This window comes from Herpailurus yagouaroundi, unplaced genomic scaffold, assembly GCF_014898765.1.
Source record: "Herpailurus yagouaroundi ecotype Mexico unplaced genomic scaffold, PumYag 203, whole genome shotgun sequence".
Taxonomy (NCBI): Eukaryota; Metazoa; Chordata; class Mammalia; order Carnivora; family Felidae; genus Herpailurus; species Herpailurus yagouaroundi.
The window spans coordinates 24,486,837-24,513,874 of NW_024412434.1; the positions used below are offsets into that span (position 1 = coordinate 24,486,837).

Below are 27,038 nucleotides of genomic sequence, written 5' to 3' on the forward strand. Positions count from 1 at the left end.
AATAGACTGATATATATTGGAGAGGTTATATATAAACATACTGGTAACCATACATCAAAAATCACTAATAAATATGCAAAGAATAAAGAGAAAGAAATCCATATATATCACTAAATAATAAATAAATAAAGTCTAAATAAATAAAGTCTAAAGACTAAATAAATAAAGTCAAAACATGAAAGAAAGATGAGATTGACTGCTGAATGGATAAAGAAGTTTTTATATATATATATATATATATATATATATATACATACACACACACACACACACACACACACACACACACTGGAATATTAGTCAGCAATCAAAAAGAATGAAATCTTGCCATTTGCAACAATGTTGATGGAACTAGAGTATATTATACTAAGTGAAATAAATCAGAGAAAAACAAATATCACATGATTTCACTCATATCTGGAATTTAAAAAACAAAACACATGAATGTAGGGGAAGGGAAGGAAAAATAAAATAAAAACAGAGAGGAAGATAAACCATAAGAGACTCTTGAATACAGAGAACAAATTGAGGGTTGCTGGAGGGGTGTTGGGTAGGGGGATGGCCTCAATGGGCATTGGGCATTAAGGAGGGCACTTGTTGGGATGAGCACTGGGTGTTATATGTAAGTGATGAATTACTAAATTCTATTCCTGAAATCATTATTATACTATATGTTAACTAATTTGGATGTAAATTTAAAAAAATATTTAACATAAACAAAGAAAGATGAAGGAGAAAGAATCAGAGAAAATCATCGGAAACAACCACAACACAAGTAATAAAATGGTAATAAATACGTATCTATCAATAATTACACTGAATGTAAATGGACTAAACACTCCAATTAAAGACAGAAGGTGACAGAATGGATTAAAAACAAGACTCATCTATATGCTGACTGCCAGAAACCCATTTTAGACCTAAAGACATCTGCAGATTGAATGTGAGGGTATGGAGAAACATCTACCATGCAAATGGATGTCAAAAGAAAGTGGGAGTAGCAATACTTATGTTGGACAAAATAGACTTTAAAACAAAGACTGTAACAAGAGACAAAGATGGACACTATATAATAATAAAGGGGACAATCCAAGAAGAAGATATAATAATTATAAATATTTATTCACCCATGATAAGAACACCCCAAAACATCAAGCAGTTAATAGCAAATATAAATGAACTACAATAATAATAGATTTCAACATCCCGCTTACATCAATGGACAGATCATATAAACAGAAAATCAATAAGGAAGCAATGGTTTTGAATGGCACACTGGGCCAGAAGGACATAACAGATACATTCAGAACATTCTATCTTAAAACAGCAGAATACACATTCTTTCCAAGTGCACATGGAACATCCTCCAGAAAAGATCACATATTAACTCACACAACAAACCTCAACAAATGAAAGATAGAAATCATACAATGCATATTTTCTGACTATAAACTATGAAACTAGAAGTCAACCTGAAGGCAAAGTCTGGAAATACCACAGATACATGGAGGTCAAATAACATGTTACTAAACAATTAATGGGTCAACCGGGAAATAAAAGAAGAAATTTAAAAAGTACATAAAAACAAATAAGATGAAAACAGATAGATCCAAACCCTCTGGGATGCAGCAAAAGCAGTTCTAAGAGGGAAATTTATAGCAATACACGCTTATATCAAGAAGCAAGAAAAATCTCAAATAAACGACCTACCTAGCATGTAAAGGAGCTAGAAAAAGAACAACAAACAAAACCCAAAACCAGCAGAAGGAAGGAAATAATAAAGACTAGAGCAGAAATACATGATATAGAAACTAAAACAACAATAGAACAGATCAATGAAACCAGGAGGTTGTTCTATTAAAAAAAGCAATAAAATTGGTAAACTTCTAGTCATACTTATCAAGAAAAAAAGAGAAAGGGCTCAAATAAATACAATCACAAATTATACAGGAGAAATAAAAACCAACCCCACAGAGATTCAAACAATCATAAGAGAATATTAAAAAAAATATATGCCAACAAATTGGACAACCTAGAAGAAATGGATAAATTCCTAGAAACATATGAACTGCCAAATCTGATTTAGTAAAAAATAGAAAATTTGAACAGACTGATAATCAGCAAAGAAATTGAATCAGTAATCAAAGAACTCCCAACAAACAAAAGCCCAGGATTAGGGGGCTTCCCAGGTGAATTCTACCAAACATTTCAAGAAGAGTTAATGCTGGGGTGCCTAGGTGGCTCAGTTGGTTAAGGGTCCAACTTTGGATCAGGTCATGATCTCATTGTCCGTGAGTTCAAGTCCTGTGTCAGGCTCTGTGCTGACAGCTCAGAGCCTGGAGCCTGCTTTGGATTCTGTGTCTCCCATTCTCTCTGCCCCTCCCCTGCTCATACTCTAAATAAACATTAAAAAAATTGAAAAGAAGAGTTAATGCCTATTCTTCTCAAATGTTTCCAAAAAATAGAAAAAGAAGAAAAACTTCCAGATTCATTCTATGAGGACAGCATTACCCTGATACCAAAACCAGATAAAGACACTCGACCAAAATCACTGATGAACATAGGTGCAAAAATTCTAAATAAAATACTAGCAAACTGAATGTAATAATACATATAAAAATCATTTATTACAATCAAGTGGGATTTAGTACTTCATTTTGAGGGTGGCTCAGTATTCACAAATGAATCAATGTGATACATCACATCAATAAGAGAAAGGATAAGTACAATACGATCCTCTTATTAGATGCATAAAAAGCATTTGATAAGTACAACATGAATTTATGATAAAAACCCTCAACAAAGGTTTAGAGGGAACATACCTCAACATAATAATGGACATCTATGAAAACCTCACAGTGAACATCATCCTTAATAGGGAAAAACTGAGAGCTTTCCCCTTAACGTTAGGAAAAAGACAAGGATGTCCACTCTCACTACTTTTACTCAACATAGTACTGGAAGTCCTAACCACAGCTATAAGACAGGAAAAAGAAATAAAAGGCATCCAAATTGTAAGGAAGACATAAAACTTTCAGTATTTGCAGATGACATGATACTATATACAGAAATCTGGAAAGACTCCACCAAAAAACTGCTAGAACTGATAAACGAATTCAGTAAAATCATAGGACACAAAATAAACATACAGAAATCTATTGAATTTCTATACACCAATAATGAAGCAGCAGAAAGAGAAATTAAGAAAACAATCCTATTTACAACTGCACCAAAAATAATAAGATACCTAGGAATAAACCTAACCAAAGAGGGGAAAGACCTATACTCTGAAAACTATAAAACACTGATGAAAGAAATTGAAGATGACACAAAGAAATGGAAAGATATTCATGGATTGGAAGAACAAATATTGTTAAAATGTCTACACTATCCAAGGCACTCTGCATATTTAATGCAATCCTTATCAAAATACCAACAGCATTTTTCACCAAGCTAGAACAAGCAATCCTAAAATTTGTACAGAACCCAAATAGCCAAAGCAACCTTGGTGGGGGGGAGGTAAGCAAAGCTGGAGGCATGACAATTCCGGACTGTAAGTCATATAACAAAGCTGTAGTAATAAAAACAGTAAGGTACTGGCACAACAATAAACACACAGATCAATAGAACAGAATAAAAAATCTGGGAATAAACCCATAATTATATGGTCAATTAATCTTAGACAAAGGAGGCAAGAATATCCAATGGGAAAAAGACAGTCTCTTCAACAATGGTGTTGGGAAAACTGGACAGCAACATGCAAAAGAATGAAATTGGACCACTTTCTTACACCATAACACAAAAATAAATCAAAATGGATTGAAGACCTAAATGTGAGACCTGAAGCCATAAAAATCCTAGAAGAGAACCCAACCAGTAATTTCTCTGACATCTGCTACAGTAACATCTTTCTAGATATGTTCCCTGAAGCATGGGGGAAAAAAGCAAAAATAAACAACTGGGATCACATCAAATTAAAATGCTTCTGCTCAGTGAAGAAAACAATCAACAAAAGTAAAAGGCAACCTATGGAATGGGAGAAGACATTTGCAAATGACATGTCCAATAAAAATATATAAAGAACTTATACAACTCAACGCCCCCAAAATAATTAAAATCCAATTAAAAAATGGGCAGAAGACATGAACAGATATTTCTCCAAAGGAAAGATACAGATGGCCAACAGACATATGAAAAGATGCTCACAATAACTTATCATCAGGGAAAGCAAATTAAAACTACAATGAACTATCACTTTGCACCTGTCAGAATAGCTAAAATCAACAATACAAGAAACAACAGGTGTTGGCCAGGATGTAGAGAAAAAGGAACGCTCATGTACTGTTGGTGGGAATGTAAACAGGTATAGCCAATGTGGAAAACAGTATGGATGTTCCTAAAAAAGTTGAAAATACAATTACTGTATGATCCAGCAATAGCACTACTGGGTATTTACCCAAAGAATACCAAAACACTAATTCCAAGGGATACATGCACCCTTATGTTTATAGCAGCATTATTTACAATAGCCAAGATATAGAAGGAGCCCAAGTGTCCATTGATTGATGAATGGAGAAAGAAGAGGTGGTAAATAAATAAATAAATGTTATTCAGCCATAAAAAAAGAATGAAATCTTGCCATTTGGAACAACATGGATGGAGCTACAGAGTATAATGCTAGGCAAAATAATGCAAAGAAAGACAAATGCCATATGATTTCACTCGGTGCAATTTAAGAGACCAAAGAAATAAGCAAAGGGAAAAAATGAGAGAGAGACAGAGATAAAGCAAGAAACAGATTCTTAACAATGGAGAATGAACTGAGCTGATGGTTACCAGAGGGGAGGTGGGGAGGGGGGGGACGGATGAAATGGGTGATGGGGATTAAGGAGTACACTTGTCGTGATGAGCACCAGGTGATGTATGGAAGGGTTGAATCATTATATCATACACTCGAAACTAATATAACGCCGGGATTAAAATAAAAACTTAAAAAGAAAATTTATCAGTCAGTACTGAAGTCCTGGCTTAGAGTTGGGACTTTGAATCTCTAGTAGTACCAATCTTGGCTAATTCTCTCCATGAGAGAAGAAAATGTTGAGCAAGGCTCCAAACTGCAGTCATCATCGTTTTACTGTGAATCTTGGGAGGAATGTGATAGAATAGATGGGTAGTGTGGTCTGGGCCACGTAGGGAAGGAAGGGAAGAGAGAAGGGCACTACCCAACAGGGGAAAGGTCAAAATGAAAAGTGAAGAATCACAGAATGGTGGGAAGTGGGCTAGACTTTAAAACACATAGTGATGTCTCTGCCCTACTCAATTTTAATATACAGCCAGGGTTGAAAATCACTGAAGCCAGAGGACAAATGTATCATATTGACCAAGTTAAGAGTCAGCATGCTGCTCAAATAGTGAGGCTTAGGTTGTTCCAAAGATTTATTTTCCTGAGGCAACATGCTAAGCTTTAAATCAGGGGAATAAGCTCATATATGTATAAATGCCTATAGGAGTCTTCAAGTGTCATAATTAAACCAAAGCACCAAATGTAATGTTGGAGCCTGCAATACAAAATGAGGCAAAAGGCTTTCAGTTCAAGTATTTCAGTTTCAAAGGTTACAGGAAAATTTCTCTTTTTTCAGTTTTTATACCTTTATTTGTGTTTGTATTAATGCCCATAGTGATGGGGTCCTAGACAGACTTGTTCAGGTGCATATAACACAAGCCCCTTATCTGAGAACAGTCTTAAAAAGTGGGTGGATATAAAAGGTGGGGGTTATTTTTTTCCTTCTTTCTTCCATAGTCCTTTGAAATCCACACCATATTTGGGTTGAAAGAGATGTTCTATATATTTTTCAGCAAGTGGTAGATCCTGTTTACTGAATAAATGCTAAATCAGCATGTGTCAGTTTAAACTACCTTATGCTGTCCCCTCAGTTCAAATTGGATAATACAGATCTTTAAAAGTATACCTTTTAATGAAGTGTTATCATGCTGCTAAATTTTCTTCTACTGTATAGAAATTAAAAGCAACATTTCTCTGGCCTAGAGCTAACTTTTATGACTCCCTTGGTACTTTCTTTTTTATCTTGATTTTTTAAGATGTTCAAATAAGTGAGTTTTCTTTTTACTTGACACATTTTCACATATGTTGCCTTGATCTTCCACATCTTTTACCCATATGGGAGACTGCCTAAGAAATAAAGGATCTGTGTTTAATTATCTCATGGGGACAATTTAAAGGGAAATCCAGAGCTGCTTCTCTCTAGCTCTGCCTTAAAGAGGAATAAGAAGCAATGGTGAGTTTATAGCTTTTGGCTGTTGATAGAGATTTCTCAGAGTTCCCTCTGTGATAGTACTAATCCCACCTGTTCACTTGGGTACATCCCAAGCTCACTGATTCAGACCCTAATTTGTGAACATTCAGAGAGCGACTGGGCTGAAGTAGATGGTGTGTGTTTCACAAAGGTCACAGAGGTTTATTTAGAAAATTCGTAAAATATAAAGGAGGTAAAAAGTACAGCATTTGAATTGAGACAAACTAATTTTATGTAACTTTACACATTTAAAAATTATTTAATGTTTATATAATTTATGTTTAATAATCACAAAACTGATTTTAAAAAATCTAGAATCATACAGTTGATACTTTATAGTTGCAACTGGATTGAGAGAACTCAAGAGAGTTACCTAAGATCATCTGTCCGGATGGTGGCAAAACCAAGGTTAGAAGGCAAGTTTGCAGACTCATGAATGCACCACCCTGCCTCCACATTTATTTAACAAAAACAGGTTCTCAGGAAAGTCCAGTTGTTTTGTTCTTGAATGCAATAATACTTCTCATAAAATGCATTCTACAAACTAGAACTTTCCCCCAATTTCCCTTCCTGCTGTTCAGTCACATTAATAGGGTTTACTCATTCTGCTGCAGTATCAGACATATAATTGTAAGAGGCTTTCCTATCCATGCAGGTAAATGAATCCCAAGAAATGAAAAACAGGTTGATGTTCTCAGGAAAAATCTGTCTTCCATGTAGGCATTACTCAGGCCTTTTTCTGTTGTAAGTGACTGAAATTGATGTTTTTGGCTCCCATAACTGGAAAGGATACTGGGGCAGCACACAGGATTGAAGGAAAAATTCCAGAAACTAGGGACAGATATAGGTCCTCATATGTCATTTCTGCTTACGTTTGCTTGGCTTCATTGTGTAGATTGACTCCCACCAATATCTGGGAAGATGGCCACCAGTGGCTTGAGATTAACACTGAATTAGCAATACCACTGTATACAGTGGCTTCCAATTTATTGCTGAATCTAAAAAAAAAAAGTCTTTGATGAGTTCTTCTTAGGCCATAAATCTCATTGTGTCCAAAATGACACCAGAGTTGTCTAAGATATTGCAAGTTGGATCAGGAGTGAATACAAAAATGAAAGATGGGGCATGGAAAAACGTCATAGAGAGACAGTAACAACAACAACCAAAGTCAACTGTATATAGTAGGAGCTATTGATTTGTGGAGCTGGAAGAAGGTTCATCTATTCCCCAGTCATTATTCCATTGACCTCCCTCTTTAATGGAGATATTTGCAAAAATTCAGATGCTCTGTTCCCATTCCAGAGTGACTGAATCAGAATTTCTTAGGATAAAGCCCAGGAAGAGCTTATTATTGAAATAGCACCGCAGGGGACTCTGCTACACCCCTAGTTAAGAACTACTGTTTTAAGTCATTATCATCAGGAGTCTATTTTCTGGGGTGGATAACATATTACGCATTCATCAGCCATTAATATCTTATCATGATTAGTTCAACACATTAGCCTAATTCATTTAGCTGGATTTCAAAAGCATGAGATGCAGGATGAATACAATTTGATGAAGAAAAGAGGAATTTGAGCTGGCACTAATGGGGCCTGGTCAGCAGGGGGTGTGTGTAGAGAGGTGGGATGTGGCATTACAGGGGGGCCCTGTGTAGTTATGAATGATCTTAAGCTCATATTCCATTTTCTGACCACATTCTATTATTCCAACTCTCTCACATCCTCATTCTTTACAACTTGTCTTCAGTCTTAAACTTCCAGTTCATGATTTCTCTCTCTTTCTCCCTTTCTTTCTCTTTTCCCCTAAATTCATAGTGGCCTCAATCTCTCCCCTACCAGCCTGGAGTATAGAGCTGTTTCACCTATTTTGTAGCCTTATCCTTCTCGGGCTCACAGCCCACCAGACCTCAGCCCTAGTTCGGTGCTATATTTTGCTCTATTCCCTCATTGTTTTGCCACCTGTTGAGGAAACTGTACAGTGACACTCCAAAATTTTGATTTATTATGCTACCTCGTTATCCTGTTATCATAAGGGACTAGGTAGGCCATACCTGTCCTGTCCTCATCCAGCCACCCACTCAGCATTCAGGCCCATCATATCGCTCCCTCCCTATTTTGCTGAGAAAATTGGGGCCATCCAGCCCACCAACTGAAACATCAAATTTCTCTGAATCCAGACGTGGACACTTACTTATCTCTTTCTCTTTATTCTCAGAGAATGACACATTCTTCTTCTAGTTCATAGTAGCATCTCTACGTGCTCCTGTCCAACAGAACTCTTCCATGGGCCCTGTTTTCTGTCTCCACATTCCTTCTCTTTCTCTTTGTGGGGTACTTGCTGTGTGCTTACTGCTTACACATTGGACCTAGTTAAGAATATATTCATGGTATACTCATCTCTTCCTTTCAGATAATTATCTTGAATGATCATATATTTTTAAATTTTTAGCCCACCAATTTCAGACTGATGATTCCAAAATATTTCCAGCCTTAGCTCCCTTCTAGTCTCTTGGATGTTCCATAGGCATGTCTATCTTAACATATCCAGAACTGACTGTATCATCTTTTCTACCAAAGCTGTATCTCTTTTTATATTCTCAATCCCAGCTAATTATACCACATCCTCTCAGGAATTCAAGTTCTTAAGAAACTTCAAGCTACCCAGTGTACCTCTGCTCACCTCAATCTCTATATCTAATTGATTATGAAGTCTCACTGATATTAACACTTAAATATATCTCTAACTTGTTTCTTTCTCTCTGACCTGCTGTAACCACATTACTGGTTCAGACCTTCATCATTCTTTGCTTGGACAACTGCAGTAACACTACAGTTATTCTCTCTGCTGCTATAAATTGATCCTCTATTTTTCAGCCAGAGTAGTGTACCTAAGAGATAACTCTGCTTTTGACGCTTTCTGTTTAAAATTTTATTTTATTTTTATTTTTTTAATTTTTAAAATTTTTTTTTTCAACGTTTATTTATTTTTGGGACAGAGAGAGACAGAGCATGAACGGGGGAGGGGCAGAGAGAGAGAGGGAGACACAGAATCGGAAACAGGCTCCAGGCTCTGAGCCATCAGCCCAGAGCGTGACACGGGGCTCGAACTCACGGACCGCGAGATCGTGACCTGGCTGAAGTCGGACGCTTAACCGACTGCGCCACCCAGGCGCCCCGTATTTTTTTTTTTAATTTTTTAAAATGTTTTTATTTATTTTTGAGACAGAGAGAGACAGTATGAGCAGGGGAGGGGCAGAGAGAGAGGGAGACACAGAATCTGAAGCAGGCTCCAGGCTCTGAGCTGTCAGCACAGAGCCCGACGCAGGGCTCGATCCCACAGACCGTGAGATCATGACCTGAGCCAAAGTCGGACATTTAACTGACTGAGCCACCCAGGCGCCCCTCTGTTTAAAATTTTACAGTGATTGACATCACCCACCGAATCATCATCTTATTCCTTATTATGACATAAAAGATCTCCCATGATCTACTAGTCACTAGCCAGACATGTATCACGTTTTATATGTAAGTAACATAGAATTGATAGCAGTTCTCTCTGTACCCTGGTTAGCCTCTGTGCCTTGATCAGGTGATTCTCTTTTCCTGGAATTCCTTTCGCCTTATTTGCTGGACCGATTCCTACTCATCCTTTAAGACTTGGCAGGAATCATCTTTTCCAGAAAAACTTGGTTAGCTCTCCAGGTTAGGAGAAGTGCCCCACTTTTGTAGTATCTCTCCTGTTAGATTGTAAACTTATCAGGACGAGGGTCACTTCTTTAATCTCTATTCACATTCTTATTCAGTAGCACAGATGACAAGCTTATAATAAATATGTGTGGTACTGAGCTGAGGATAACTTGGTGAGACAATCCCAATAGGAAATAGTAAGAAGAAAGAAGTCAAAAACTCCCTTTGCTTATTTTATAATTTTGTTTATAGTAGAGCATATATTTCATGGGTAGAAGGAAGGATGGAGGGGAGATGGCATTATTATCACTGTAGATGACAGTTGTGGGTAAAGATACAGACTTTAGTAGAAAGCAAAAATCGGAAAAGAAAAATCAGGATCTGGAGAAGGGGGATGACAGAGGTAGAAAGAACTTTTATCATACAGTCCCCTTCTTCTAATCCTCTTGACTTTACTGGTTTTCAAGGCTTTTGGCCACTTGTTCCTGCCCAGTAGTTTCTTCAGCAAACTCTTAAGAGCTCCAACCAAATTTCTGGAGCTTCAACCTGATAGCACTTTGCATCATGTTCCTACCACTTCTTCTTTTCCTTATCCTTCTCCCTTTCCTTCTCCTTCTTCTTCTCCCTCTTCCTTTCCATCTCCTTCTCCTTCTCCTTTCTCCCTCTCCCTCTTTCCTTCCTTCTACCTCTCCCTCTCCTTCTTCTTTTTAAAGTAGGCTTCATGACCAGCACAGAGCTCAATGCGGGGCTTGAACTCATGACCCTGAGGTCAAGACCTGAGCTGAGATCAAGCTGAGATCAACTGACTGAGCCACCCAGTTGTCCTAGTATGTACCATATTACTTCTTATCCCCCACCTTCAAGCTTTGCTTTTGATGCTGAGATGTGAGATGCCCCCATACATCAAAGATTCATGATTGCCCCATGGATGAAGGACCCACGCATGTGCAGCCCTGGAAGATTGGGAGCAATTGTTGCATGGAGCAAGTCTTTGACCAACTGGTTATGGGAGCTGGAAGATAAATTTTTACCCCCTACTTCCTACAGATGAATTGTTTGAAAATGAAACTATTCATGCAGCCCTTTCAAGGACACCCCCAGGAGACTGAATAATCAATCATGCTAAATACCAAGTGGTGGTCTGCTTACTAACACTCTCTGCATAGGCTCTCTTTTTCTCTGCCTTTCTCCCTCTTTCCCTCATCTTGTTTCCCTTGCATTGTACTCCTTAACACAGTAACATATAATTTTTTACTTATTTTATTATTATTGTTTTAATCCTAGCCTCTGCTCTCTGGGGGACCCAGGATAAGCCAGTTGGTACCCTGTGTGGCCCTTGAAAATACACCCTAAGGATAGCATTTTGGAAACTCTTAGTTTGGAATCAGCCCTAAGAGATCCAGAGGATACGAATAAATTACACGAAGAGGTGGCTCAATCTACCTTGGCATCCACTTCTAAAGGGCTAATACGTGTCCTTCAACTCACACATATAGCATCATGGTGGGAGTAGTAGGGTTTCTTACAATCAGTTGAATGTGTTGGGGTTGGCTTACAGCTCATTGATAGGTCAGTATAATATATTGATACTAGTATAAATTGGAGTAGTGCTATATTTTAGACCCATTCAAACATATCCCCAAAAGACAGTGATGAAGTTAAATATGCTCACTGTGCAAAACTTCTGGCAGTATATTTAGCTATTCCCATTGTAGTGAGAGAGAAGTGGTCTAAGATATGTGTGTATATATATATATATATATATATATATATATATATATGTATATATATATATATAGACCCTTGTGAATGGTGAACAAAGTCATTGGTTGTTCAGAGACTTAGAAGAAAAACATTGGAAGATCAGGGACAAAGTAGTGTGGGGAAGATATATGTGGGTGGGCATCTGTGAGGTGGCACAAAGCGTGCAGGTCTTTGTGTCTCATGGTAATGCTCAAGGGAGAACATCGACTGAATTAGAGGATTTTAAAAACTAGGGGGTAGGATGACTCATTCTGTGCTTGTCACCCAGCCTTTCCATCTTTGGCAGCCCTAGTGCAGGTGTAGTGGGCCCATGAACAGTGTGGTCATTGTGCCAAGGATGGAGGTTAAACATAAGTCCAACAGAATGGTCATCTCCTGTGACTTCATTGAGCATAAGTGAAATCCAGAATGGGAGGTGGGGAATGATCAGTCATGGCTTCAAGACCAAGTGCAAGAATGGGGTTGTAGTTCCTTCACCCACCTTCTAGCTTCTCATTCTTCTTAGAGACTAGGACTTGCTGCCACCTTGAAGGAGACTCTGAGACTGGTTGTATGTCCCCTCTCGGGGCATCTTGTTCTTACAGCAATGAAGCCCAGATTATAACAGGGGAGCCAATACAAGGCAAGGGGATGGATAAGTCTGATAGACTCATCTATCTCTGGGGCCTTAGGCCACTGGCTCTGGCCTGGCCACTGCTGTATAACCAGCCAGATACCTGCTTGGATTCTGGTCAGTTTCCTACAGATTGCACCCAAGAACAGCTTTTGTCATTGAACCAAGCATTCCTGCCATCATGCCCTGGGCCTTCTATTTTTATAAGAACTGAAGCAAGAGAGGCCTTGAAACTTGCTCGCTGCCACCCTTGTGCAACTCAGATGTATGGGGCAGTTATCCCATGAAGTGAAACTTGACCAGTGAGAGACAGGAGCTGGCAGATAACATCTTCCTTTCTCTTTCCGCAGACACATGGTCTGAAGTTAGACGTGTTCCCATGGCTCCTTGGACATCAGTCCTACAAGATCAAGCAACCGGTGACACTCAATACCAAAGTGGCCAGCTTGGTAATGATAACCTACCCTATACTGGGTCTCACATCTCCCTCTTGTTCCCCTTTCCCCCTTAATCCCACTTTCCTGGGGATTTGTACTCTCTAACAAAATACTACACATAAGCTTTTACCTCAGGCTTTGCTTTCTGGGAAGCCTAGCCAAGGCTGAACTGAAATAAAGATACAGAGATTTGAAGTAGAGTGAGCTTGTACAAAGGATCTAGAAGCAGATGCGTGGCAGGGCAGTGCGGGAGGGGGAGATGTGCCTGGAAAGTGGGAGAGGGACCTTTTTTCTTCTTGACTGTTTTCCAATTCAAGACGTTTTGAAATATTGGCATGAGGATTTATAATATTATTAAAAAGACATTAGGGAGAGTGGAAAGTAAGATTGTGAGACATGTAAAGAAGGGGATTATTTCATTTGGGCTTTTTTCTGACATTAACACCTGGCCTGGCGCCTACCCCTCCAGAGACACTCATCTGCAGGCTTGTTCCACTTCTTGGAAAACTTGGCCTTGACTGTTCTCAGAAGACACTTTATGCAGTGCACTGTAGTGTCCCTCTGCTGTTTGATTAGGTTTTAATGAGCGATTGTGTTGGAGCCTCAAAATGGCCTGCCATAAGCCTCTTTGTTTACCCCTGTTATGTATATGGAAGCCCAGGATAGGCGGGTGGAGATGGCTAAGTATGGGATGCTATGCGATCTGTGCCAATTTGCCAAATGGAATTTTTTGGGGAGGTATGCCTTTTAAAAACTCCTGTTTGAAAGCAGGTGTGGTATGTAATTTTTAAAGGGCATATGATTTCCCTTTCAAATATGAACTATTGGGGTTTTATTGTCAATGTACACAATAAAATGTATCATAAACAGCCTCACAGCAAAACATGTTAATCTTCCCGAAGTGTCCCACTGACATCTACTTTCCTTTTCTTCCCTTTTGAATTTTTACATGACCCTAGAGTGGCTCTGTTACTAATAGGAACGGATGGCTGAATGCACACTAAAAGCATGGGGCGATGCCAGGCTGTGGGTTACCATTTAACACTCTTTCAGATAGTAGCACAGCGTGAAATACTAATTCATTACATCTACAATACCATATCCATTAGTGCTTTCTCATCCTGGAATTTAAATAGTCCAAAGCTCAGAGAGTCACTAAAGAGAGTAATTAATACAATAGCACAATTCTCCATGGTTCAGGTGATATGATGGACTGACTTACCTGTCACAAATAAATATTATAGGAGACAGTCTCCTTCCGTTTTACATTTTAATCGTCCTCCTCCTTCCCCAGGGTCTACCATTCTTTTTCCAGCTGGATTTTATATTTTTGCCTGGTGAAGATACACTGACCCTCCGTTCCCGTGCTCATGCCTCATTCTATTTAAAATAGCTCCATGGTTTGAATAGCCGCACCATTGCAACAAGTACATACAAAAGGGACATGGTTTATATACTTCAGTTTTACCTGCCATCATCTACCTGAAGGGGAGCAGAATTGGTCACCCCAAAACATGCCTCTTTGGCATAAGGATTTTTTGGAGTTGATTGTTTTTAAGAAACAGCACACACGGGGAAAGCTCTAAAAACCAAGTATATGTTACAGTAACCAAGCATACGCCCTTTCGTAAAAGCATTTAGATTTACAAGGGAAATCTCCATTTGGAAGGCTGTCTCCCTCTGTGTACTAGGAAGGGAAGGATGGCTAAGTCTCTAGAAACTTCTCAATTGACAAGGCAACGATTTAGATCTCTATATTACTCTCGTTACTAGTTACTTCCTGGTAACCTCCTGGTGAGCGGCCTGGCCACTGCAACATCTGTCTTTTGTTTCTAGCTAAAAATGGAGTTTAAGGTGACGGCTTGGACCATTTTGAAGAGCTCCTCAGTTTTCCCGGGTCTCTCCCATGTATACAGGAGGTATGCACGTTATTAAACCTCTGTTTGTTTTTCTCCTGTTCATCAGTCTTTTTATTACAGAGGAGTCTCAGCCGAGGACCTAGAAGGGTAGAGGGAAAATTATTTTTCCTCCCCTACGATCCTCTTCATCTTCTTTCATATTCAGGGTACAGACTCCTTATAAAAGAGCTATTCAGTTCTAAGACCCTTTGGAGATAGTTTTCTTGACCTAGGAAGCCTGCCAGTTCGTGTGAGCTGAGGGGCCTCCTTCTCATAATCACAAACTCAGACTCTTTGCGATCTAATTTCTATGCCCATTACCAAATACATCTCATAAGCAACTTCACAAGGCTCACTACAAGGGATATGGCTGCTTTTGTGCAGAGTAAGTGGGGGGTTAAGAAGCTTTGCAAACGGTTGGAACTGCTCAAATGATTTATTTGCACAGGAAAGAAGCAGGTGCCCCATTAATACAAGTTTGGCCAGCATTTTTAAATGTACCAACACACCTTCCCATGCTTTATCTCATTAGCTTCCCACAGCTACTCTCTGAGTTCAACAGGGTGAGTATCATCAGGTATATTTTTTTAAAGAGTGAAGCTCAGAGACATTAAGAAGAGATTTCATATAAAAAATCTTGGATTAAATCTAGGACTTCTAACATGAAGTTCTAATTTGTAATCTGAAGTTCTAATACTAACTAGAAATGACGTCTCTAAAAACATGGCTGTTTTTCAAATCTTTCTTTGCTTTATCGTTATGGAATTGTTTGTTTGAGAGGGTAAGTGGTTGTACTCATGTAAAAGCCCACCGGCGTAGGGTGTGTATCTTATATAGGTTGTGAACCCTTATGAAATATTCCCCCTCCAAAGCTAGAGTTTAAGCTTTCCCAGAACATTCCAGAATGTTGTCTCCATTCCCGAGCACTTGTTTGAATGCTACTGACATGCAAACATCTAGCTTGGGTGACTCTTCTTCCAGGACTCCAAGGGTCTCTGTAGGTACAATCTGTTCTCCCTTTTTTTCTCTTATACCAATTCTCAGTTGAACTTCCAAATCAATATCTATATCTCCTCACTTCTAAGTCATGCTTCATATTACTTCCATCTGACTTCTGCCAGCATGATTCACAATTAGATGCTGTTACAAGCACTGACTTTTGTATTGCTCAACTCAACAAACACTGCCCAGTCACTCCTTAAATGCACCACAGGGTATACCCATCTGCCTCTTGAAGCATTCTCCTTCTACTTCCATGGTGCCTCAATCTCCCACTTTGCCTCCCACCTCCTTGGTCATTCCTTTGTCCTTGTTGGATCATCCTTCTCTACTCAACCTCTAATGTTGAAATGCCTCAAGGCTCAGTTTTAGAATTTCTCCCTTGTTCCCAATTTCAGGCTGTCTCATCAGTTCCAATGGCTCCATTTAACATCTATATGCTCAGAATTTTCAATTTATATCACCATTCAGATACCTTTTGTATTAGAGTTCTCCAGAGGCACAGGACTGAAAGGATATATGTGTATGCACGTGTGTGTGTGTGTGCGCACACACACACACACACACACACACACACACAGGAAGAAATGTATTATAAGTAATTGGCTCATGTGATTATGGAGGCTGAGAAGGCCACATCTGCCATTGGGAAGCTGGAACCCAAGAGAAGCAATGTTCAAGTGTTCCAGTTCAAGAGTGAAGCCTAAAAACCGAGAGTCAATGGTGTACATTCTAGTCTGAAAGCCAACAGGCTGCAGAGCCAAGAAGATTTGATGTTTTGGTTCTACAGTCTAAAGTCAGGAAAAAGACTGAGATCCAGTTCAAACCATCAGGCAGGAGGAATTCCTCTTCCGCATGGGAGGGTCAGCCTGTTTGTTCTAATCAGACCTTCCACAAACTAGATGAGGCCTATTCAGATTGGAGAAGAAAATCTGCTTGACTCAATTTACTGATTCACATGTTAATCTCAACCACAAGACGTCCCTACTGACACACTCAGAGTAACGTTTGAGCAACTATCTGGGTGACCAAAGGCCCAGTCAGTTCAACACATAAAATTAACCATCACAACTTTTCTGACTACCTAATTACCAGGTCTACTTTGATTTCACATAGGTACCTGTAATTTAACCTGTCAAAAAATTAACACAAAGGCTTTTTCTTCAAATTTATTCCTTCAAATATTCCTAAAAACTATCAAGTGACACCGTCATCCATTCAACCACTTATGTCAAAACCCAGGAGCCACATTCCATACCCTTTCCCCCACATTCCCCCAAAAGCATCAATTTTAGTTCTCAGATATTAGTTGCAGCTTTCTAGTTTTTCCATTTCTATTGTTACTTAATTCAGGTGTCATAATATGTTGTAAGAATTATCGGCCAAAATGATGATCAGCAGGCTTCTAAACTCCCACCACCCAAATCCATACTCCATAAAGCACCAAGTGATCATTTAAAATGCCCATTAAATCATGTTACCACCCAGCTTAAAATTCTTCTATGGCTTCCCAGTGCCTGTATGATAAATCCAAACTCCTTAACAAGCCCTACAAAGCCTTGCATGATGTGACCTTTGCCAACATCATTAGCCTTATCTTGTCGATCTTTTTCATTCACTGTGCCCTGCTGAGAGGTTTTTTTTTTTTTTCAGTTCCTCCCACACAGAGCGTTCTTTTCCTCCTCGACAATATTACAGATACTGTTCTTTCTGCCAGAAACACTCTTGGCCTTTTACTGCCTTTGCCTGGACAAGTTCTGTACAGACTTCGGGACTCAGCTTGCATGTCACTTCCCCTGGGAAATCTTCCTGAGGCCCCTGATTAGGTGTACATGTGCTTAAAGCACCTTCTCCATTATGGCTCTAATCAGAGGTACCCTTAATTCTACTGCTTTTGTAATTATCTTTAATGCCCATCTCCCATACCAGACTGTAAGTTTTATCCATCTGAATTATTTGCATCTTGTGACTTATGCAGGGCGCACACAAGGTATGAGTCATTTAATGAATAAATGAATAATGATTTCGTGAGTAAATGAATGGATGAACCAATGAAATGATGGGCTCTCCTAGTACAATCAGATACCAAACCAAGTGACAGTAGCACAATCTCTCCCCATTCAAGTGTCAGTCTGGATCATGTGGAGAATCCAAAGGGCAAAAGCAGATATCTCCCAGCATCCCCCGTCCTCAGAGATAAAGAGGAGGACTGTGGGAGGAGGTAAAGAGGAGGTCTGGATGGATGTACCAGGGCAGAAAGAGTAAGAGTAGGAACAGTCTTATTACTGTAATAAAATGATAAAAACCTGGCTATTTTAGCTACTACTTCTACTCGGAAAAGCACTCTCTTTTCAAGAGTATAATTTATCTTTTCTGTGGTTTTCCAAAGGCATATACAGCCAGGAAAAACCTGGCATCCCATACTGATACTAATTTTTGGTGAGAAGGGGAAGATAAACATTCAGATTTCTAAAGCCACTGGAAGGACTTTCCATGACAATGGTGATTCTCCTGTGCAGGGCTGGGGCCATGTGGCTCACCTTGGGGGTGAGGCCCTGTGTGAGTCGTGGTTGGCTGCTAACTGAGGTCACTGAGTTCAGCTAATATTCACCCACTTTACGTGGCATGGGTGTGTGAGGCTTGGCTTCTCCATCTATGTGGCCCTATCTCATCTTGACTTCATGCCGTATTATTCTTTGAGATTCAGCTTCAATGATGAAACCTGTTTGTTGTGCTCAGGCTCAGAGATGGCTGGCAAGAACAGTGTTAGGAAGCATTCAAGGATTGGATGTCTCACACCACCATGAAACAAGGATCCACGTCAACTAAGGAGAACCCCAGCTTTTGACAAGGTTAAATACATTCAGAGGACTGTGTGACAGTTAGGAGATAGAAAAAGCTCTCCGAGAAGCTTTGCTCAAAGAGGCAGCTTTAATCAAAAGACAAATGAATTTATAGGACACATGGCATTGATCTTAGGGAAACTGAGTGACACATAGGTTGGGGGAATAAGAAATGCATAAAATAGAGCTCCTGGGTGGCTCAGTCAGTTGAGCATCTGACTTCGGCTCAGGTCATGATCTCACAGCTCTGTAAGTTCGAGCCCCGCGTCAGGCTCTGTGCCGACGGCTCAGAGCCTGAAGCCTGCTTCGGATTCTGGGTCTCCCTCTCTCTCTGCCCCTAACCCACTCACATTCTGTCTCTGTCTCTCTCAAAAATAAATAAACATTAAAAAAAAATAAAAAAAAGAGAAATGCATAAAATAAAGGAAAACAAAAAGAGAGGCACTCATTTTGGACCAGATGGCTGATTTCCTTCCACATTATCAAGACACCCAAGTCAGTCAATATGCAATGGATGCTTGCACTATAATTTTTTGTTTACCACCATGCAACGTCTGAACTATCTTTTCCCATTAAGGCACCGAGGTCAATGATACAGATAATTAACCAACTGATTTAGTGCATTAATTTTCCTGGAAGTTCTAGCAAGAGTCTCACTCTCCAGCCTTGAGCTTCCTACTCCACACAGACACAGGGACAAGGGCTGGCTCCATATGGAACACTGAGGTGATCCACGGCTGAAGTGCTGTCCAGCAGCATCGTCTGTCTACTTAAATGATGATGAATGCTATCTTTGTTCCAGTCAGGAAGATGTCATTACGCCAGCTCATACTGCTGACCTCCCAGGGCTTCCCACTAAGTGTTGCCAAAGGGTTGTGGTGCTGATAATTCCTTACAGCGCTCAGAAGAGAATAAAGCAGAGAGGTAAACCTGATGAAAATTGGATAAAGAACCTAAGGTGAATTGAAGCTTAATATACCAAACAGCACAAAGCATGGCTGGTTTCTTTTCCTACCTCTTGTTTTCCCTTTCACAATCGTAGGCAGTGCTCCAGCTGTCATTTCTGCCCTCTCAAAGCATTCTTCAGTCACTCATATCCAGCCTTGCACTTCACCTATCAATAAAAGGAACTTGAAATCTTTCAACACAGAGATATTATTTCTGCTTCAACTGATTTCAGGATGCCACAGTTCACAATGAAAATCTGCAGATTGCTGATAGCTCTGTCAATATCATTCAGCGGCTAACAACACTTTATTTGTGGTACCTGTAGATAGAGTGCAGGCATCTGAACCCATCAATAAATGGAAAGAAAGTCCTGGGGCTCAGAACAATTTGGTTTTACAAGGGGCCTAGTTTACAAACTTCGCTTCTTCATCACTGAAGAATTCCTTACAAGTTTTAAAGGATGGAAAATGTAACCATCTTTTAACAACTTCAATGGTAAGATAATAAGGGCGAGAACTCTACCTTCTAGTTCTCTCTACACTCCTTTCACTCTATGCAGAGAGGAGTATTTACTATAACGTATTATGGTTTTGTATCATAGGTGTATATTCAATTCCTTGGAACTATGTATTTAACAACAAGCTTATTCTTATGTTTTTTTTTATTCTTATGTTTTTTAGAAGATAGTTCAGAGTCAATTTCATTGGTATTTTTAGTATTTGGCTGTTGAATGTCTTTTCATGCTTCTTAATCATTTCTTTTCCTTTTTCATCCACTTGCCTATTTGGTTTTATGGCCTTTCAAATACACAGGTACCCACATACATATCTGCATGTGTATTTGTTGTCGTTGTTGAATTTAATGAATTCATAGTTTCTTTTTATTACAGATGCTGACCTTTTGTCTAGTGACTAGCAGAACTATTGATCTTTTTAAAATGTTATTATTTATCTTTGAGAGAGAGAGAGAGCGAGAGACAGAGAGCATGCACACAAGTGGGGGAGGTGCAGAGAGAGAGAGAGGGAGATAGAGGGTCCAGAGTGGGCTGTGTGTTGACAGAAGAGAGCCCAATGTGGGGCTCGAACCCGTGAACCACAAGATCATGACCTGAGTTGAAGTCTGACACTTAACTGACTGAACCACCTAGGCACCCCAGCAAAACTATTGATTCTTTAAGTCAATCTGATTTATAGGTTCTTGATATTCATGCTGTTCTACGATGATGATTCTTAGAAAATTACCAATCATGAATGAATCTTAGGAAAGTGGTAGTTCAAGAAAAGAAAAAAATGAAAGGATCAATAAAGGTATCATTATTACCACCGGTTAATGTAATTGAATCAATACCACTGAGCCATTGAAAGTTAACAAATCATAGAGAGATATTCAATAGAAATCTACTTCCTTTGAGATTGGTACCTTTTTCACTGATGTTCAGTGAAAAATGACTCAACAATTATAAAACAAACCTATGTGATATTATATGGATTTTATAAATCAAGATTTAATATAATATTACTTTAGGAGAAGTCAAAATAAATTTTCTAGCTGAAAACTATGAGGGCACTATTATTTTCAGGAGGAAAAAAAAAACCTCTACCCCGAATACAATGACTCCATCCCAAATGTCTCATAATGGGTCTATTAGATATTAGCTTATGAGCAGAGGTATTTTCTTATTGTATTCCTTATGAGTGAAATGATGAAAACAAAATTTCCTTACTACCAAACTTTATCATGGCAATAGTGAGATAACTACCATCATCAGTAATCAGTGAGCTAAATTTTCTTAAATGAGCCAAATTTTCTTAAATACTTTTTTTTTTCAACGTTTACTTATTTTTGGGACAGAGAGAGACAGAGCATGAACGGGGGAGGGGCAGAGAGAGAGGGAGACACAGAATCAGAAACAGGCTCCAGGCTCTGAGCCATCAGCCCAGAGCCCGACGCGGGGCTCGAACTCACGGACCGCGAGATCGTGACCTGGCTGAAGTCAGACGCTCAACCGACTGCGCCACCCAGGCGCCCCTTAAATACTTTTAAATATAGACTGAGCACCTTCGAAAGACCTTCTGCATCAGAATATTAAATGACTGAGAAGTATAGCTTTCTTTTCCAAAAGAAACTACATAAAAGTGGAAAGAAACAGCATCAGTATTTTTTGGTGAATGACCAGGTTTCTGGCACTATTTTAGGAATGCAGGATACAGAGAAAAAAATTATTCTTGATGTTATATGAAAGGGACTCTTCCTAAGTAAATATTTACCAGCTTTCCCCAATAATATATCTGTAAAATTATTGTGGGAAATAGACTCTTTGTCCAGGGAGCATTTTATATTTAACTGAGCCAACACTCATTGATACTGAACAACAGAGAGATGAGCATTAGAGCCTTTGGTTCTACTGGGGAAGAAAGGTTTCTCTGAAAAGTTGTCATAGTGGTTGTTGTCGGTTGCCTACCTAGCATCATTTCTCTCATTTCTTTTTCCCCAAAGAACCCCAGATTTGTTGGAGTACCTTCTTCCATTCCAGACTCAGGTGTCTGAGGTGAGTCGAAACCCACCCACGGCTCCAAGAGTGAGTGTGACTGGTCTGGTTAAGTTTGTAGGAGGGGCCACGTGATGGAATTTGGCACAATGCTCATGGACATCACATGCAGGACCATCTTAGGAGAGCTCTTTCCTGCTGTCCTGGGAAAGGTTCCAAAAACGTCTCCTTTTCTTTTCCCTTCAGCCAATTTGTCCTGTGCATTGGGTGTAGAACTATTGCTCTATCTCAAGACCAGTCAGAGGAGAAAGCTAGCAGACACAAGAAGGTAGAACCCAATGAATTGCAGGAAAATGAGGCAGTGCCAGGAGATTAAGGCAAATCATGAAGCCTATCCTACCTCCGTATTTCCAGTGATTTAAGCCAATTAATTCCCTTATCGTCGAAGCCAATTTGAATTGTGTTTTCTGTTACTTTCACCCAGAGTCATCTTAAATAATACCTATTATTACCTGAATAATTGGACAATTAGTAACTAGGAAGAGGGTGCAATAGATGAACATGAATACGGACGAAATCCATGCTCCAAGTTCACATATCTGCTGAAAATGATCAGTAGTTGTATTAATTACCTGCTAATTGCCTCCTAATTCTTCATATGTCCTAATATGAAGATTTTTATGACATTTTGAGATTTTATACCTCTATTTTATTGCTTCTGATTTTTTTTTCATTTCTCTTGTAAGTTTTCATCCTAGTATTGGTCTTTTGTATACATGACCTTGAAATACATTTAAAGTGACTGGTTAATGTCATTTCTGAACCCAGAGAAGATGGTCTGTGTTCACAGGAAGCAAATAATCTATTTAGGGAAAGAAATCATCTAAGTTTTAAAACACCGTAGTAACTAACGCGACACATGAAGTAAAGTCTTATTGGGAACTGATTGAAGCAGATGGTTTGTGGTTCAGAAACTCAGGACAGCATAATTTAAGGCTTTGGGAACCAGCAGAGGCTTGGGAATGACAGAGACACTCATGTGGGGCTTCAAAGACAAGTGGAATTTGAATCTGCAAACAGGGCTTGTGCTGGAATGTGGCAGGAGACTATGTTTGGCAAGATGGTTGAAGGGTAAGAAAAGAAGCCACAGAATCTGGACTTAAACCCATGAGCAACAAAAATAGACCTGAGACCAGGCGCTCCTATATCGTCAAATTCTGAGACGGCAGAGTTCTCTGTGAAGCCACTGCCTTGTGATTATGCGTACTCGTGTTTCTCTCTTGAAGCGGGTCTGGTGTCTTCAGTTTTCCTCTAGGACCTTAAAGAAACATGAGTAAGAGTACTGCCTCATCACTGAAATGGTTAATTTAAAATGTTTTTCAAGTTAAATGTTAAAAAGAAAGCACAAATCTCCAAACAACCTTTATTTATATTTACTTCTAATAAGAGCTATAAAACATGTCTCAACAGGCAGCAATTTAATTACATCCATGCATTTGATCCGGAGAACATCCTGTTTACAATAAACCCTTACCTATAAATGTACATTGAAAACACAAATTAAGCAACCGCGTTAAGCAGTGTGGTCTGTTTCCTAGATGCTGTAAGTTTTGCTCTGGAATTGTTTCTATGACCTCAGAGAGGTACAGTCCATTATGTTAACTTTACTTTAAATTTGGGAAGTCAGAGGCATGGGACCATGTCCCCAAGGTAGGGATATCACAAAGAATTTATAATTTCAAAAGTCAACCGCTCATCCTAGAAGTCTTTCCAAAAGACTTGCGAATTTCTTTATATAAGAAAGAAAAATGCTATTCTTGTTCAGCTGCCCAGGAATAAAAGCTATAATCAGTCACGTGGTGTGCTTTCCAATCGTTGGCCACATTTCATTTTGGGGAGTGGGCTCGCTTTTCAGAAGGCGCTGTTTGTTAGCAAATTCCCATAACATTACCAGGGTGTTTTACTACCTCTAAGTGGATAAGATTGGAAGAAATGGTGGAGACATTTGGAACTCTGTGGTAAAATGTTTATTTTTGTGTGAATTACTCTTTCTGTTGTAGAATCGCATAGCACCCACCTACCCTCACCCCCCCCCCCCCCCCCGGTAGGGAAAAACCCACCCACTCTCCTGGCCTTTGCTTATGTGTGCAAACGTACACACGCAGAGCTTTGGAAATTAGAATCCTTTTTTTAGTAAAGAATTTTAAAAAGTGTGACCCTTTATTAATAAAAGAACATAAACCTCCTACGATATTGGCTTTAAATTTTATTTCACGTTGTGACACCATATATAAACCCACTAAATACACACTAACTGAAACAAACATTTCACTAAGCCATACTTGCCTTTCTATTTTTTTTTAATTTTTAAAAAACAATTTTTTTTTCAACGCTTATTTATTTTTGGGACAGAGAGAGACAGAGCATGAACGGGGGAGGGGCAGAGAGAGGGGGAGACACAGAATCGGAAACAGGCTCCAGGCTCTGAGCCATCAGCCCAGAGCCCGACGCGGGGCTCGAACTCCCGGACTGCGAGATCGTGACCTGGCTGAAGTCGGACGCTTAACCGACTGCGCCACCCAGGCGCCCCATACTTGCCTTTTTAATATGAGATGCACTCAGAATTTTCTTATCATAATAGTATCTTTCGTTGAAAAATAAACAAGGGAAGGTTATAACCCATAACACTGATTTCATGTCACTCACTAATGGGCCACGTCAGTTGAAAATCACTGGCTTTAGGTACATGATGTAATGTTTGTGGACAATTCTAACATATGTAAACATATTCACATATTGGTTTGTGAATATGTGAACTAGGATTCTCCTGAGTCAGGGATTACCACTAGAATAATATTGAGACTCGGTATTTCATTTTTTCCCCTCATTTTTTAAGGTTTATTTATTTATTTTGAGAGAGACAGAAACAGCACACCAGCAGGGGAGGGGCAGAGAGAGAGAGAGAGACAGAGAGACAGAGGGACAGAATCCCAAGCAGGCTCTGTGCTGTTAGCACAAAGCCCAATGTGGGGGCTCGGACCCATGAAATGTGAGATCATGACTTGAGCCAAAATCAAGAGCCAGATACTTAATAGTGATACTGACTGAGCCACCCAGGAGCCCCTCAGTATTTCATTTTTAATGCCATCATGGTAGAAATATTTGTGCTGCCAACACTTTTTTCCCCTTGGGTAATATCAGTAAATTATATAGCCTAAATTCTTTTAGATGTCCAGAAATCTCTTGAAACATAAAGAAATACCAAAGCAGCTCACTCCTGCCACGTCATATTTCTAGAACCAACTTTATTTAAGACCTCTTGCTGTGCACATGTTCCTTGTGACATGTTCGAGTGCAAAGAATATTCCACAATGTGATGAATAGATTAGCAATTGTTGATAGTGCCAGGAAACCTTCGGAGAGTATCCATGGGCTGGATTACAAGACAGACTCTCTCCCACGAGGAGTACAAGCCAAGTGGGACCAGGATTTGGATTTGATGCGTGCCCTGTTGTAAATGCCGGAAAACACTTCTCTGCACCCGCTTGTGTGTTTTTAGGTAGCACATCAGTAGGTTAGGTAAAACCTCACCTTCATCAATTCAGTGACCTAAGCAGGTCATAATTTGTTGTTACACGCACATCTTTTTGCAGAAAGGTTATTGGCCTATTCGGCTTGGGAATGCGTTTTAAACTTTGTAATCAAACAACAGGGGGTCAGGCGTGTTTGGCAACAAATGAATACGTTAGTGTTGGAAACCACACCGGAGCATTTAACTTCTCACTCGATTTTTTAAAAATTTCCACTCACAAACTGGAAATATGATATATTTCACAAATACACTTAAGTCAAACTCATTAAAGCAGAATAGTAAGCTTATTGTTTCCAAAACCAATACAAGATTTGTGCTAATTCATCTCTGTTTTCACCTTACTCCTCTGGGAGCAGGGGGTAATAACTAATAAAGCTTAGTCATGAAATCTACAGCTCCAAGGCGAGGTGATCTGACTGATCAATGTTAAGATGGAGTACAATGCTTTGCCTCATCAGCATGAAGCTCTCTCTATTCAAAGGAACCCTGGAAGAAAAAAAGGCAAAAGGCACCATCTGGATGGAATTACAAAGTGGCTGATGTGTATAATGGCTTTGTTGATGGTGGTCCATTTTGCCCTGAAGGAGTTACATTATAATTCTGTTCCTCTCGGAGGCAAATTTAATTCTGCCTCAGAAGTGGATCAATAGCTGACTTGGGATTTTGTTCTTGTACTTTTCAGAACGTTGACTCTCCTCTACCTCCAGACAAGAGTGCGCTAACCTTGCTTTCTAAAGCAAACACCCTCATGAACACAGCAGTCACTGCATTTGATGCAATTGTTTGTAAGGCGGTGGTGGTGATACTTAGTTTTAAACAAAAGGATAGGGGGAGGGGCTACCCGAAGATCTGATTTATAAACAGACCCCCAAACCAAGATTACGGAAAGATTTGCCACAAGACCGACCCTCCACTATTTCTCAGAGAAGGAGATATTGTTAGCACAATGGGATCTTAAGCCTACTGGGTTCTATTTAAGAGCATAAGGAATATTCAGGGATTTCTAGACATCTCTAAAACATTTTGAAATCCTGAAACAATTATTTTGAGAAGTGACGTTTGTTATTTTTTTAGATCTTTATATCTGCTTTAACAAAGGGATTTGGATTTTACAGATGCTAGTATCTAAATTGGAATAAGAATGGAACAGATTTGGTGACTCTGGGGACCTCACTATCCGCACCCATGGCAACTACATCTGAACGGTGTCTCCCACTTCAGTTCAAGGACGACTTTACCAGCTGAGCTTTAATTAATGATAAATCAACAGACAGGTGACAACCATTATATTCTTTCACCTTATCACTGGGGCTAGAGTTAGTGACAAAGTTTTAATTAAATTTTAACTTTATCTTACTTAATTAACGTTATATGAAGACGGAACACACATACATGGGCACATACATATTTGCATGGATGTATTTGTTTAGTAATTAAAGTTTCCCAATTTCTG

The 27,038-nt window shown here is 39.3% G+C and overlaps 1 protein-coding gene across 2 annotated transcripts in view; it reads right to left on the reverse strand.

Annotated features, from left to right (window-relative positions):
* Window positions 1–27,038, reverse strand: part of CELF2 (CUGBP Elav-like family member 2) — an 835,274-nt gene that overhangs the window by 550,633 nt on the left and 257,603 nt on the right. Inside the window, exon 3 of one of the 2 annotated variants that reach the window (XM_040451479.1) lies at window positions 23,180–23,311. The exons of the other annotated variant lie outside the window; for it this stretch is intronic. The gene's annotated coding sequence lies outside the window, so the exon portion shown is untranslated. The remainder of the gene's footprint in view (window positions 1–23,179; window positions 23,312–27,038) is intronic. 2 annotated transcript variants of the gene reach the window in all.